Source organism: Sinohyriopsis cumingii, chromosome 19 (assembly GCF_028554795.1).
Source record: "Sinohyriopsis cumingii isolate HCF-2022 chromosome 19, ASM2855479v2, whole genome shotgun sequence".
Lineage (NCBI taxonomy): Eukaryota > Metazoa > Mollusca > Bivalvia > Unionida > Unionidae > Sinohyriopsis > Sinohyriopsis cumingii.
Window position 1 is genome coordinate 5,996,798 of NC_142979.1, and position 14,921 is coordinate 6,011,718.

The 14,921-nt window shown below is 30.9% G+C and overlaps 1 non-coding gene across 1 annotated transcript; it reads right to left on the reverse strand.

Moving 5' to 3' along the window:
* Nucleotides 1-9,707: 9,707 nt before the first annotated feature.
* Trnap-cgg (transfer RNA proline (anticodon CGG)) lies at nt 9,708-9,780 on the reverse strand. The gene has a single exon. It is a non-coding gene; the product is annotated as a tRNA-Pro (tRNA).
* Between the last annotated feature and the right edge of the window lie 5,141 nt (nt 9,781-14,921).

Consider the following 14,921-nt stretch of genomic DNA (forward strand, 5'->3'; position numbering starts at 1 on the left):
ACATTTTGGATTATAATGTTGTATTAATCAAGACTGTTAACACATGGACACATTCCAGGCAATTTGCACATTAGCACATTCCAGATTACATGCACACCAACACATTCAATATTGGAATTTATTTGGATCATCACTGGAACTCGATACATTTTCACTTCAGAACAGACATTTATATGTTAAACCCGAGACGCCATGTTATATCACCGCTACACACGTCGACAACGTTAAGACTATGGACTAAAAGTGCAATGCCGAATTTCCGTTCGAAGTCATATTTCTTAAAATGGCGGCCTAATGTTACTATTCCCTTATACCCCATATCGTCCCACTATATATATACACACACACACACATATACATATATGTGTATATATGTAATATGTGTTATATATATATATATATATATATATATATATATATATATATATATATATATATATATATATATATATATATATATATATATATAACACAAGTTCATGATCTCTCCTCCAAGAAGATCAAATTGCTTTATACCAACACTATAAAAGCATGTTATTTTAATATATATATATATATATATAACTGACAAAATAAAATATAAATATATAGTACCCGTGATCAAAACTTACTTCCAATATTCATGTTATGTTACGGATTACAAAATGGAAATTATACACTTTAACAGGGATAGACTAATTATAGAAACTATGGACAATTATGTAAAAGAAGATTGCGATATACGTATTCATACACAAAGGTGATTATATATGTACATTGGGGAGATCGCGAAATATGAAAATTGCAAATCAATAAGAATTACTAACTGTACACGACCTGTCTTATTTTTTGTGCCTTTCCCACGGGATAATGTCCGAGGCTAATATGAACTTCTTTCTGGCATCGTTCAAGTAGATTCTGAACGTCCTTATAACAATAGTTACGAGTGTTTATTATATTCTGCATCAAAATTGATGACTTGTGCTAGTAACTGATGACAAGATTTACAACTATAACAATTGTACGAGATAGGTGCGGGGGAGAGCATAAAATCAAATTCAGTTATTTTTTATTTCTACCTTTTGAACATCTGACATTATCAATATTCAATTGTTTAGATGTATTATATTGCATTGAAACAGTTTCAGATCACATATAACAAATTCATGATCTCTCCTCCAAGAAAATCAAACTAATAGGACCAAAGCAACACTGTTGTGTTCATATCTGACATCAGATCAGCACCATTTTTGTTTAGAACAGACTAGACATCATACGTTTTTCCGTGAAGACCCGATGGCTATGCTATATAACTTTCTATTATGGGGTAGAAAAACGATTTTCAAGATGGCTACCATGGTGGCCATTCTTAACATCAAATCGGCATCATTTTAATTTAGGACCAAGACATTACAAAAAGTCTGTTGGTGAGAACCTCATATTGGTGTGATTATCCACTCAGAAAAAGCGAGAACAATATTGTCAAGATGGATGCTGTGTTGGCCATTTTGAATGTTCAGCTGGCATCATTTTCATTTAGAACCAATTAGTCTACATGTGGTACACTTTTATGGCAATCCTCAAGGTCGGGTCGTAGCAGCAGACAGTGCTTCTTTACAATGTGTTATCTTCACATTTTTTGCATGATAAATCCAAAGAGTATACGTTACTTAACGTGATCGTGCATGTGAATATCTGAACTGTTTCATTGCATTTTATTGTAAAATACAAGACAAGAATATGACAAAAGATAGGGATTCCCATCCTCTTTGTTCTAAATTATGCACCAATCATTTTTGGACTAAGGATGGGAGCGGAGTTCTGTACAGTTGTAAATTTCCATTCACGTTCTCAGTTCTCATTGTTTAAAGACATACTCTATTTCAGCATGAAATACATTTTTAGACCAATGGTAGCAGGGGAACCCCATAATGCTGTAAATTTCAGGTTCCTTTTCACTGTTCTCTAAAGATCCATTGTTACAGCGGTAGTTTGCAATAAAAACAAAAATGGTGGAGAGGATATGCAAATGGAGTGTGTGTGTGTGTGTGTGTGTGTGTGTGTGTGTGTGTGCGATTTTGATATTGATCATAGCTTTAACAATTTTTCAGTCATATCACTACAATGTCGGCAGCGTGGCAGTATAGAGTGATGTCTAGCAATGGGGTATCATGCTGCTGTCCTACCAAGACACATTATTCTAACACCAGGATAACAAGTGCCAACATTAAACTCTTAATGCTGAGCACCTAGCGCGGAAGCTGTACCATTTTTATGGCTTTGGTATGACTCGGCCAGGGTTCTAACTAGCAACCTCCCTCATCCAGGACTGATTTATCTAGCCACTAGGCCAACGGAGTGGTCTATAGGCAAATGGAAATAGAAAAGAAGAGATGAAAATACAGAGAGAAAAGGAAAATGGGGAATTGCAATTTAGATTAAAAAATTAGAACTGAAAAGTGAAAAGCGACCCTCCCTTTACATGCACGATTATGTCATGATGCTATCGTAAATAATAGGTTAGTATCCATTGTTAGAGAAAAGGAAGTAGATCAATTTGGCCAAGAGAGCATTGAAATATATTTGTACAAAGTGTACTTATTGGCAAAACTAATAAAATCTACACTTTATTGTCATTGCAACAAAGTATTAATTATGATGTGGTTAAAGAATGTATATTGAAGGTGATGAGATGGTACCTGACATATATCAACACAGGTTAGGAATTTCAAAATAGAAACTGGATAGACCTATATTGCAACAAGGTTGTGCATGCTATTCTGATTGTTAAAGAATGAAAAAAAAGCAACATACTAAAGACAGACTTTCCAAACGCTCCTATTTTAAGAGGCCAATTATCACAGTCCTGTACTGACAACAATAAATTTGTTGGATAAAACAAATCGGTCTGATTTTATTATTGAGACTTATAAGCAATTTATGTTGAAAGGTTCCATATCACATGTGGGCAATTGTACCAAACCTATCCAGATTAAAATATTAAGGGACACATGTGCTCTCAGAGTCCTGTATTATCAGATACATTGCCTGTATCTGAGAAATAATCTGGCCAGAGTGTTCCTATTCAGAATGTAAAGTCAGGCTTTGTTTTTCCTCTCCAGTGTAGTGAACTCATGTCCATTGGATTACGAAACGCAGTGATCCACCTACTGAGCTGCTATGGCCACCTACCCAATACTGTTTGAAACCAAAGAATTAAAAATAAATAACAGCAGAAAGTTGAGAAGAAAAAAGAAAAACATTAAATGGTTAAATTGCGTCATAATTTAATTGAACCAGATAAGCATGTATAAATATAATACATATTTCACTGCATACAGTAAATGTTCATCCCACCAAAATGTTTAATATAAAAGATGCAACCCAAATAAAGTCATTTCAGTCAATATGTATGTCATTATTGAATAAATACAAGAAACTGGCCACAGCCTGCATATTGAGCACACTCATGAACAATATTCACAATTTTGGTTACAATATATTAAAGTGAAAGAAAGTAAAAACAAATGTACCATTGAGGGTAATCAAAGGGTGTTGACAGATGAACGAAACGACATCAACTTCCATCTAATAATTGCATCACGGGAAGACATATGCGATACTGCTGCATTGTTACATGAAAACATCATCATATTTATCATTACTGTCTGCATGGACAATCTCTATTATAATCAGATAAGGTACTTCCTTCCAAACTCGATGAAACGTCAAACTGTCAATTTGTTTTTAGAAGGGACATCGAGAAGCAAGGCAATTTCCTTTGTAAAGTGTAAATGTATTTGGGTATTTCAAATAATTTAATCTTTACATATTCAGAGAAAGAAGCAAACAAAGTTTAAGTTATCTGCGCTATAATTCCAATTAGATTTTTTTCCCTAAGTCCAATAGAATGATATAAATGAGATGTGGGCAGCAGACTATTGAACACACTTAAAACAGGTTCATAATTCAAGTCAAGAATATGGATGTGACATAATCTCATCGATTAACGTTTTAAACATCTGACAAACAGAACAGTTGCATAAACAGATTCATCAGAAAGATGTTTAATAAGTTTTGCCTTCAGAATATTCAGACAAACTTAGGTTGGAGCAATAAAATTTCCTTTAAGATATACAATGTCCCATTAATCTGGCCCCATGGACACCTTGCCATAATAGGTTCCTTCTTCTTTGCCTCTTCACATGTTCTTTTCCTGGTAGTGAATCAGTTCTTATAAATTGTCCCAGTTATCTTTCTACAGCTGTCTTCTCCTCCAAAGACCATGGCATTCTAATAATTTTCTTTCACTTTTGCTTTCACACTTGACTTTCAGTTTTTACCTAAAACAAAATATTCCCTTTTACTTTCAGATCTTACATTCCCCAAACATTGAAACCATTGGAAATAGGAATTGTTCAACTGTTTACCATGTACGAGTTGTTCCATTAAAACATACATGGAACCCAGGGAAGGCGCATATTTCTTATCATTTTAATATGAACTCTGTGAAATCAAAGTACCGTGGCATATATTTTTATAACACTGCCTTCCCTGGGTACCGTGAATGTTTAAATGGAACAACTCTAAGCAATGTAAAGAAACCAATACTGAAAATAGGAAACATTAACATTAGGGTCTTGAGTGCACACTGACAAATATATTATTGTAACACACTATTAATTTGTTTTAACAGCAATAGCTACCAGTGAGTATCATCTGCAAGCATAGTAAATGTAAAATCTTTAACCCCAGTATCACAAACATAAAGTTTATGAGTTGTAGCCAGTTAAAAAAAAGTGAACAGATTTAATTGTTATCATCTCTAGCAAAATATCAAATCAAAAATGGAATGATGCTCGATTAACCAAATATGATTTAGATATACTGGAACAATTAGTTTTGACATAAAAATGAACTCAGTTTGATATTGTGAGACATAGTCATCACCAATTTTTTTGTTAATCGTGAAAGTACAGATGTTATTATTAGCAATGATATCTTTATTTTCATGTGAAAGCTTGTAGTATGTAATAAATATATTTCTGATGGTTCTATAATGTTCTGAAATGTAATTATTTTGAACAACAAAAGGTCCAAGCAATCTGGTATGATACATTTAAATAGCATGTTATAATCGTGATATTTTAGCTTGTAGATGTTACTAAGCGGATATCTTTAATACATGAGCTCGTCTTCCAATACAGTTTATCACGGGTTCTTGCAATTAGTTCTTTGTGGTAAACATCAAGAAAGGAATTCACAGCCTTAGTGTTTACATCTGTGTTTTTTTAAGCATTGCACATAAATTTATTTCAAGTGCTAAACTCCAGGGGCAAGAAGTTTAATATATTATCTTCACAAAATCTGCTGTTATGTAAATTTAATTTGCAATGTTTGTTAGCTTTTTATAAAAATGTTTTATTTCATTACAGGCTATCGTAATGCAACATTGTATGATGGACTTGACCTTGTCCAAAATTGAGTTCATCTTCTGCTTGACCTGAACTGATATTTTTTAAATTTTATTTTGTAAACAAATAATACATAGCTAAAATATTCTCTATATGTATAGGCTTAATATCAGGATCATTATTAACAGAAGAAGTAAATATGTTTGTTTGGGTCTGGGTCTAGCTTTTGAAATTCCCTTAGTTGAATCCACATAGTCCAGGTTCTGCTTTCTAATAATAACTAAAAATTATTTTGTAAGCATCAGGAGCATTCTAGAAGGTTATTGTCAATTAGGTATGAGGTTTTATTTTAGAAAATGCTAATAGTGGCCTGAGGTCAAGTAGAGTATTATTTAATCTCGTGAGGATTTTTCAGTCATGCTTTAAGATCTAGCACTTTCAAGTTGTATTATAAGTTGTGTTCAGTATTTTATTCAGGGCTGGAATCTTTTTCTTCCAATACTTTAATTCAAGTGATTATTTTCTCTGGAAATACAAAAGTGCTCTGACAAAAGTCTTGGATAGAGACATTCACTGGAATACATACTGAATTCAAACCTGGAAGTATACTACTGTGATTCAACAAAAGACTGTTGGAACGTAAACACTCTACAAGCTAATACAGGTACAGCAACACCCTCAGTTTTTGGATTTAACTTATTCAGTCATTTAAATGATTAGGACTTGTATTTGTAATACTAGGATTATTTGGGATTTAATTCATAATACCGTAAGTTCCTTTTAATTATATTTTCAAATTTCTAGGGAAATAAATTATTTGTTGAATTTTGCAAAGCTTATTGCTTTTCACTCTTTTCTGTTACTTATCTTAAGAGCATATATCTTATATCTTGCTGTGATCTGACCTTTAAAATTGGGACCTATCAAATATGTGAAAATGGCGACCTATAATGTATATTTGCATATAGTGTTATCATCATATATCAAGAAGCTAAAAACTACATATGGATACGTAAAATACATCAGACGGAAAATGTTTCGCTGTGCATGACACTCTGTCTATTTATGATACATATCTGGGTTAAATGTCAGCAAAAGGACATATGAATGGGTAAAACAAAACTGCAGAATAATCAGACAGACTTTTGATAGCACAATGACATCATCCTTCCAGCTATTTTTAACAATAATGAGAAATATTGGATTGCAGTGGGAAGAAAAAATTATCAATATGTACAATGAGGTAATTAAAATCAATGTGATTATATTTAAACCAATTAACAGGAATGCCATTTATTCAAGCTGAATGTCATTTATACCTAAACTCTGTGCTTTACATCATTTCATTATTTATAGGACCATTTATCAAGCCCAGTGTAGATATCTTCCAGTGAGTCAGGATAATCAGTATTTGGTTGCATCAACAGCACATTCACGTTTTTGCTATGCAACAGAAGATAGACGCAATATAAGAACCTGCTATTAGGGTAAAAGTCAGTTATATAATGTAGGGCATCACCCCTGATACATACTAGGGTACCAGTCAGTCATACAATGTAGGGCATCACCCCTGATACATACTAGGGTACCAGTCAGTCATACAATGTAGGGCATCACCCCTGATAGATACTGGTGGAGGGTCCATGTACGGCCTGAACAATCAATGATCTATAGCATAACATATCTGCAGTCAACAACAAGGACACGGTTTCAAGAATCTCTCTCATACAGTCCATATTGATAAAACTGCTCAGATTTGATTCTAACTGTGTTAATCATACACAATTTACTCTGATGCTTTTCTCCTTTGAGACTTATATACAGATAAAATCAGGTATTTTTTTCTTCAAAATGTGTTGACCATCATTTCAGTAGATTGAAGAATTACGAAAGCAGAGATATACCTAACATGTGTGAACTAAGTGTAAATTTTCTTTTAACAAAGTGATTAATAACTCTTGGTGGTCCAAACATTTAAAAAAAACTAAACTACTTGATTCTATCTGGATATACTTCCAGACGTAAAAATGCATAATGGTAATTTCAGCATGACCAAAGCAATTAGACAATGGAACATGTATGCAGAAGATATTATTTAGGAATGTGTGTGTGATTTCAATTTTTAATGTAGCTTTAAAATATTTTCAGTCATATCGCAATGATGCCTGCAGTGAGAAAGTTTATAGCGATGTCTAGCAATAGGCATTATGCTACAGACATGTAGCATCTTGTCCCATTCAGTCACACAGCACTGGCCTTAGCAAATGTGTGGCCAGATTCGGATCATTTTTGTCTTTCGTATGACCCGGCCGGTGATGGAACCCACAATCTCCCTCATCCTAGGCCACCGACATAGTTTGTTTAGGAAGTAAGACAATTACCAGCTCTAATCCCACTATACTTATCAGGGGCGAAAGCTTACACAGTAAGGCTAGGGTAACAGTGTTAGTAACCTTTATAATATAGTAGTCCATCATTCAAGCATTAATTTCTAATTTTGGAAACAGTAATGCAGCCAGTGCTTTTAAATTCAATTCTTTACTGACCACTTAACGGGGCCTTTAATGGGACAACTACTTAATTCATAAACACGATATAAGATTCACATAAAGCTAATCATAAAAACACATTAAATACTGCATATGTAATAAAAACTATGCACTATTCATTTGATTCTGTAGAAAGCGTTGATAAGGAATATCAAGATAGAAACAGTCATGCTACAGTTTTGACAAGGTATGCCCTCCTTACGCACAGAGGCAGGGTTCTCAACAGATTTCCAAACTAAGAGTCATTTGACAATTAATTCCAAAATCTCAAGGACATTTTATTATATGTCTTCCCAGAGGTTGTAATTTAAAGCGTTCCTAGCACTATGCTGTCTAAGTTTCGATATTGCAGATATATTAATGTGCTTTATACACAAGAAATCATGGTCTAAAAACAGCAGATACAATAACAGTTTCCTCATACCTCATTTTGATGATGCTGTTTTGAGTCAAAGTCATAAACTGCCAGTTCTAGCAATATCACTGAAAAATTGTTCAAGCTACGTTAAAAAAAATCCAAATCACACACAATTCCCAGTTCTCATGAGAATGAATCTCTCAATGACAAAAAGTTACTTGCCATAAAAAAATCTATTACACTAATTATCCTGTTTTTAATTAGTAATGTTCTCATCAAAGTCCTTAGAAACTCTTTCGATGAGGCAACCTAACCTCTGTTTTAAACAGTCAGCTATTAAACATGTACTGGCAATGTGATAGACAGTGGACACCTACATCAGTAACACTGTTCAGAATACTGTAATGAATCTCAAGTTCCATGAGGAGCTGTTGTAGCCGATTTTCTTACCACAAATACCTTTATGATACATTTCATACCTGTATCAGTGTCCTTTATATTTGTTTTTATGGGCCCCGAGTGGCCAGTGTCTAACACACTCATCGTTCCTGATCACTGCCATCTCACCTCTGTCTGTGTGGTTTGAGTCTCAGGCTCGGCTAACTTTGGTACTTGAGATAGCTTGATAGCAGCTTCTCGTGGGTCGATGGTTCTTCCTAAGGTTTTTCAGGGTACTTCTCCACCAGTTATACTGGCCGCCATGTATAGTCTATCTTGTGCTAAAAGATGGCATTAAATCCTTCAAAAACATCATTTGTTATGTATGAAAGTAAGAGTCCATTTCCAACAGTCTTTTAACACAATCTTGATATTTAACTCAATCTGATCTATATACTTTAGTTTCTTTGAAGATAATCATGATAATGGTCAGAATGATAATAAATTGAAATCAAAATCTTCTCCTGTAACTTTGTCGTTTGTGTATGATTGTCTGCACTTCTCGGGGAATGAGTTACGATGGATGCATAAGCACATAGCCCATCTATTTTTTTAAAAACGGGCCACAAGCTAAATCTGAAAAGGCTATATTTTACTAACAAGTAAGCAATTTTATTATAATGTCATCATGATTTTCCCCAAATTGTATTAGTTTTGCTTTCGAGACAAAATCTCTCCCCATTCAAAATTATAGTAAATATAAGAAAACCTTTATGAATGTTAAAGTGAGTTTTTGTCTCATTTTTCTGGTAAATTTGAGTGTTTTTATGTACTACTGTTGTTACTCTAAAACACTGCTTTCTACTGGAGCATATATTACTACAGTGGCACGGGGAGTAGTAGACTTGTGTGAAGGTGCGAAGTTTGACAAATCTTAACTCGGGTAGTTTGGGAGCCATATATTTATGGATGACGTCAACAAGATTTGTATGTGGCAGCCGTTAGTACCATTTTTGTAAGTCTTTGCCATGATTCGGGCGGGGATCGAACCCACGACCTACCGCATCCGAGGCGGACGCCCTAACCACTAGGCCACCGGAGCAGTACGTAAGTGATAGTACAGTCGGAAGAGTAATGATAGGAAGGGCAGAATTAAGTAGAAGAGTGTCAGTGAATTTTTTCGTCATTTAATATTCAGACCAATCCGGCATAGCCCTGAGAATAACTAGGTCTTACTTGTAGCTGACTAGTTCATTAAAACGTGATTTTGGAACACTCCTGCTTGTGAGATACCAAGTAAGGATTCAGACTATAGTAACCAAGTTTGTTTATCAACTAGTATGTCATGTACAGAGCCTTATTTTCTGTTGGGGGATATATTGTTTCATCAAGAGTGAGAACTGTACTAGTTTGAAAGGGACCAATCATTTACTTTTAAGAGTATCAGTTACTGACACAGGGGTTTCCATTTTCCTTTCCTTGCCTATCTGACTATTGTTTTAAAAAATTCTTTTACTTTTTCGGTCTTATTTGGAATTTAAAAAAAAAAAAGAAAAAGCACAATATTCTTCTTGTACTATAAAATTCATATTCTCCCTCGGCAATCAAGTTGAAAAGGAAATGGAGGGAGAGAGAGAGATAGAGAGAGAACCGGTTCTTCGTTTACCAACTCTAATGACATCAATGTGAATTGTTTTGAATATAATAATCAAGACCTTAGTTATTATATATTACATGTATTATATAGTACATGTATGACAGGTCAATTGTAATCAACGATACCATCCCCTGTGGGTGGAACAAGATACAAGCAAGTTGTCACAGATGATAACTAATGAAAGAACGAACAGCTTTTTTGGACGAATATAATAAACAATTTTATAAAGAATCTATTTGTTTCTTACCAGTTTGATCCAGTACGTCTTACCATCTTCCAAATATTATGTGCATTAAGTCTCGAAGCAGTAAAATCCATGTACACACTAAATCACTCACCACACATTCCGCACTATATCAGGCGCACCGGGCTTAAAATAACGTACTTTCTCTGGCATCACCAGTTTACCATTTTAAAAAATTATTTCTTTTAAAAATCATTAATAATACTAGTAATTATTTTATGAGTCGTATTTATAGGTATACGAAATTTACAGTGACTCTGCACAGTAGCGATGTTCTCATTGGATGACGAACAATCAGGAGTCACGCGCCTTCTGATTGGCTACGCGTTTGCACACCAGTCTACAGCCCCAAGGAGATTCGCAAATTGTGTGAACAATACGCACTGAATGTAAGTGTCTGTCAGACATTATCAACTTTGTGAGGACTTTCACAATAACGCGTAATTCATCTCTTATGATCATTCTCAACAGTTTGCCGACGTAATATTTCCAGGACTGGTGTGTAAGTCCTCACAATGTAGTCAAGTCCTCAAGGTGTTGGTGTGCGTTCAAATTCAGGTCCTCGCAAGTATACCAAACACACACACACACACACGCAAACAGCATACACACACATACAGACACATACCTTTTGATTAGGGCCAGATGAATGTATCTGTAAAAGCTGAAGAATCTGTTCTTTACATTTTATTTTGATTTCCTATTCATCACAGGCTTTTCACATAAGACGACTGTCCATTTTATCTTGGCGAGTTCAGCAACTGGCTTAATCAGATGTTGGCTTGTTTTTCAACTGCTTTTTTGCATTGTTTTCCTATTAGACGAGAACTACTGGAAAAAAAAACCTTGGTGATGGAAGAGTCAGTCCACTGTTTTGCAATAATATGTAAGCTGTTTCATCAGCAATGAAAACATTATTATGTAATGAAAGCAGCATTGATATGTAATGAAAACATTATTGATCTGTAATTAAAACATTGATATATAATGAAAACATTGTTAATATATAATGATAACGTTATTGATGTGCAATTAAAACATTATTGGCATGTAATAAAAACATTATTATAACATAATTAAAACATTATTGATATTTAATTAAAACATTATTGATATACAATGAAAACTATTACTATGCAATGAAAACATTATTAATATGCAATGAAAACATTATTGATAAATAAGGAAAGCATTATTGATATGTAATGAAAACATTGATATGCAATGAAAACATTATTGATATGTAATTAAAACATTATTGATAAATAATGAAAACTATTAATATGTAATGAAATCATTATTGATATGTAATGAAAACATTATTGATATGTAATTAAACCATTACTGATGCGTAATGAAAACTATTAATATTTAATGAAAACATTGTTAATGTATAATGATAAAGTTACTGATATGTAATGAAAACAGTATTCATATGTAATGAGAACATTGTTAATATATAATGATAACGTTATTAATATATAATTAAAACATTACTGGAATGTAATTAAAACATTATTGATATATAATGAAAACTATTATTATGTAATGAAAGCACTATAAATATGTAATGAAAACATTATTGATATATAATGAAAACATTATTGATATGTAATGAAAACATTATTTATATGCAATGAAGTCATTATTGTTATGTAATGAAAACTATTATTATGTAATGAAAAGTGTAATAACATGTAATTCAAACATTATTGGTATGCAATTAAAACATTATTGATATATAATGAAAACTATTATTATGTAAAGAAAACACTATTAATATGTAATGAAAACATTATTGATATGTAATGAAAACATTATTATGTAATGAAAACAGTATTGATATTTAATAAAAACATTGATATGTAATTAAAACATTATTGATATGTAATGGAAACATTATTATGTAATGAAAACAGCATTGATATGTAATGAAAACATTATTGACCTGTCATTAAAACATTGATATATAATGAAAACATTGTTAATATATAATGATAACGTTATTGATGTGCAATTAAAACATTATTGGCATGTAATAAATCATTATTATAACATAATTAAAACATTATTGATATTTAATTAAAACATTATTGATATACAATGAAAACTATTACTATGCAATGAAAACATTATTAATATGCAATGAAAACATTATTGATAAATAAGGAAAGCATTATTGATATGTGATGAAAACATTGATATGCAATGAAAACATTATTGATATGTAATTAAAACATTATTGATAAATAATGCAAACTATTAATATATAATGAAATCATCATTGATATGTAATGAAAACATTATTGATATGTAATGAAAACATTATTTATATGCAATGAAGTCATTATTGTTATGTAATGAAAACTATTATTATGTAATGAAAAGTGTAATAACATGTAATTCAAACATTATTGGTATGCAATTAAAACATTATTGATATATAATGAAAACTATTATTATGTAAAGAAAACACTATTAATATGTAATGAAAACATTATTGATATGTAATGAAAACATTATTATGTAATGAAAACAGTATTGATATTTAATAAAAACATTGATATGTAATTAAAACATTATTGATATGTAATGGAAACATTATTATGTAATGAAAACAGCATTGATATGTAATGAAAACATTATTGACCTGTCATTAAAACATTGATATATAATGAAAACATTGTTAATATATAATGATAACGTTATTGATGTGCAATTAAAACATTATTGGCATGTAATAAATCATTATTATAACATAATTAAAACATTATTGATATTTAATTAAAACATTATTGATATACAATGAAAACTATTACTATGCAATGAAAACATTATTAATATGCAATGAAAACATTATTGATAAATAAGGAAAGCATTATTGATATGTGATGAAAACATTGATATGCAATGAAAACATTATTGATATGTAATTAAAACATTATTGATAAATAATGCAAACTATTAATATATAATGAAATCATTATTGATATGTAATGAAAACATTATTGATATGTAATTAAAACATTACTGATGCGTGATGAAAACTATTAATATTTAATGAAAACATTGTTAATGTATAATGATAAAGTTACTGATATGTAATGAAAACAGTGATCATATGCAATGAAAACATTGTTATATATAATGATAACGTTATTAATATATAATTAAAACATTATTGGAATGTAATTAAAACATTATTGATATATAATGAAAACTATTATTATGTAATGAAAGCACTATAAATATGTAATGTAAACATTATTGATATATAATGAAAACATTATTGATATATAATGAAAACATTATTGATATGCAATGAAGTCATTATTGTTATGTAATGAAAACTATTATTATGTAATGAAAAGTGTAATAACATGTAATTCAAACATTATTGGTATGCAATTAAAACATTATTGATATATAATGAAAACTATTATTATGTAAAGAAAACACTATTAATATGTAATGAAAACATTATTGATATGTAATGAAAACATTATTGATATGTAATGAAGACATGATTGATATGTAATGAAAACATTATTGATATATAATAAAAACATTACTGATATGTAATTTAAACATTATTGATATGCAATGATGTCATTATTGAAATGTAATGAGAACTATTATTATGTAATGAAAACAGGAATAACATGTAATGAAAACATTATTGATACATAATAAAAACATTATTGATATGTAACGAAAACATTTTTGATATGTAATGAAGACATTATTGATATATAATGAAAACAGTATTGATGTGTAATGAAAACAGTATTGATATGTAATTAGAACATTTTTGATATGCAATGAAAACATTGTTAATGTATAATGATAAAGTTATTTATATGTAATTGAAACATTGATATGTAATGAAAACATTGATATATAATTAAATCATTATTCATATGTAATTAAAACATTATTGATATATAATGAAAACATTATTGATATGTAATGAAACCATTATTGATATGTAATGAAAACATTATTGATATGTAATGAAAACATTATTAATATATAATTAAATCATTATTGATATGTAATGAAAACATTAATATATAATTAAAACATTATTGATATGTAATTAAAACATATTGATATGTAATGAAAACATTATTTATATGTAATTAAAACATTATTGATATGTAATGAAAACATTATTCATATGTAATGAAAACATTATTAACATATAACTAAAACATTATTGATACATTTTATTTTGATTTTCTATTCATCACAGGCTTTTCACATAAGACGACTGTCCATTTTATCTTGGCGAGTTCGGCAACTGGCTTAATCAGATGTTGGCTTGTTTTTCAACTGCTTT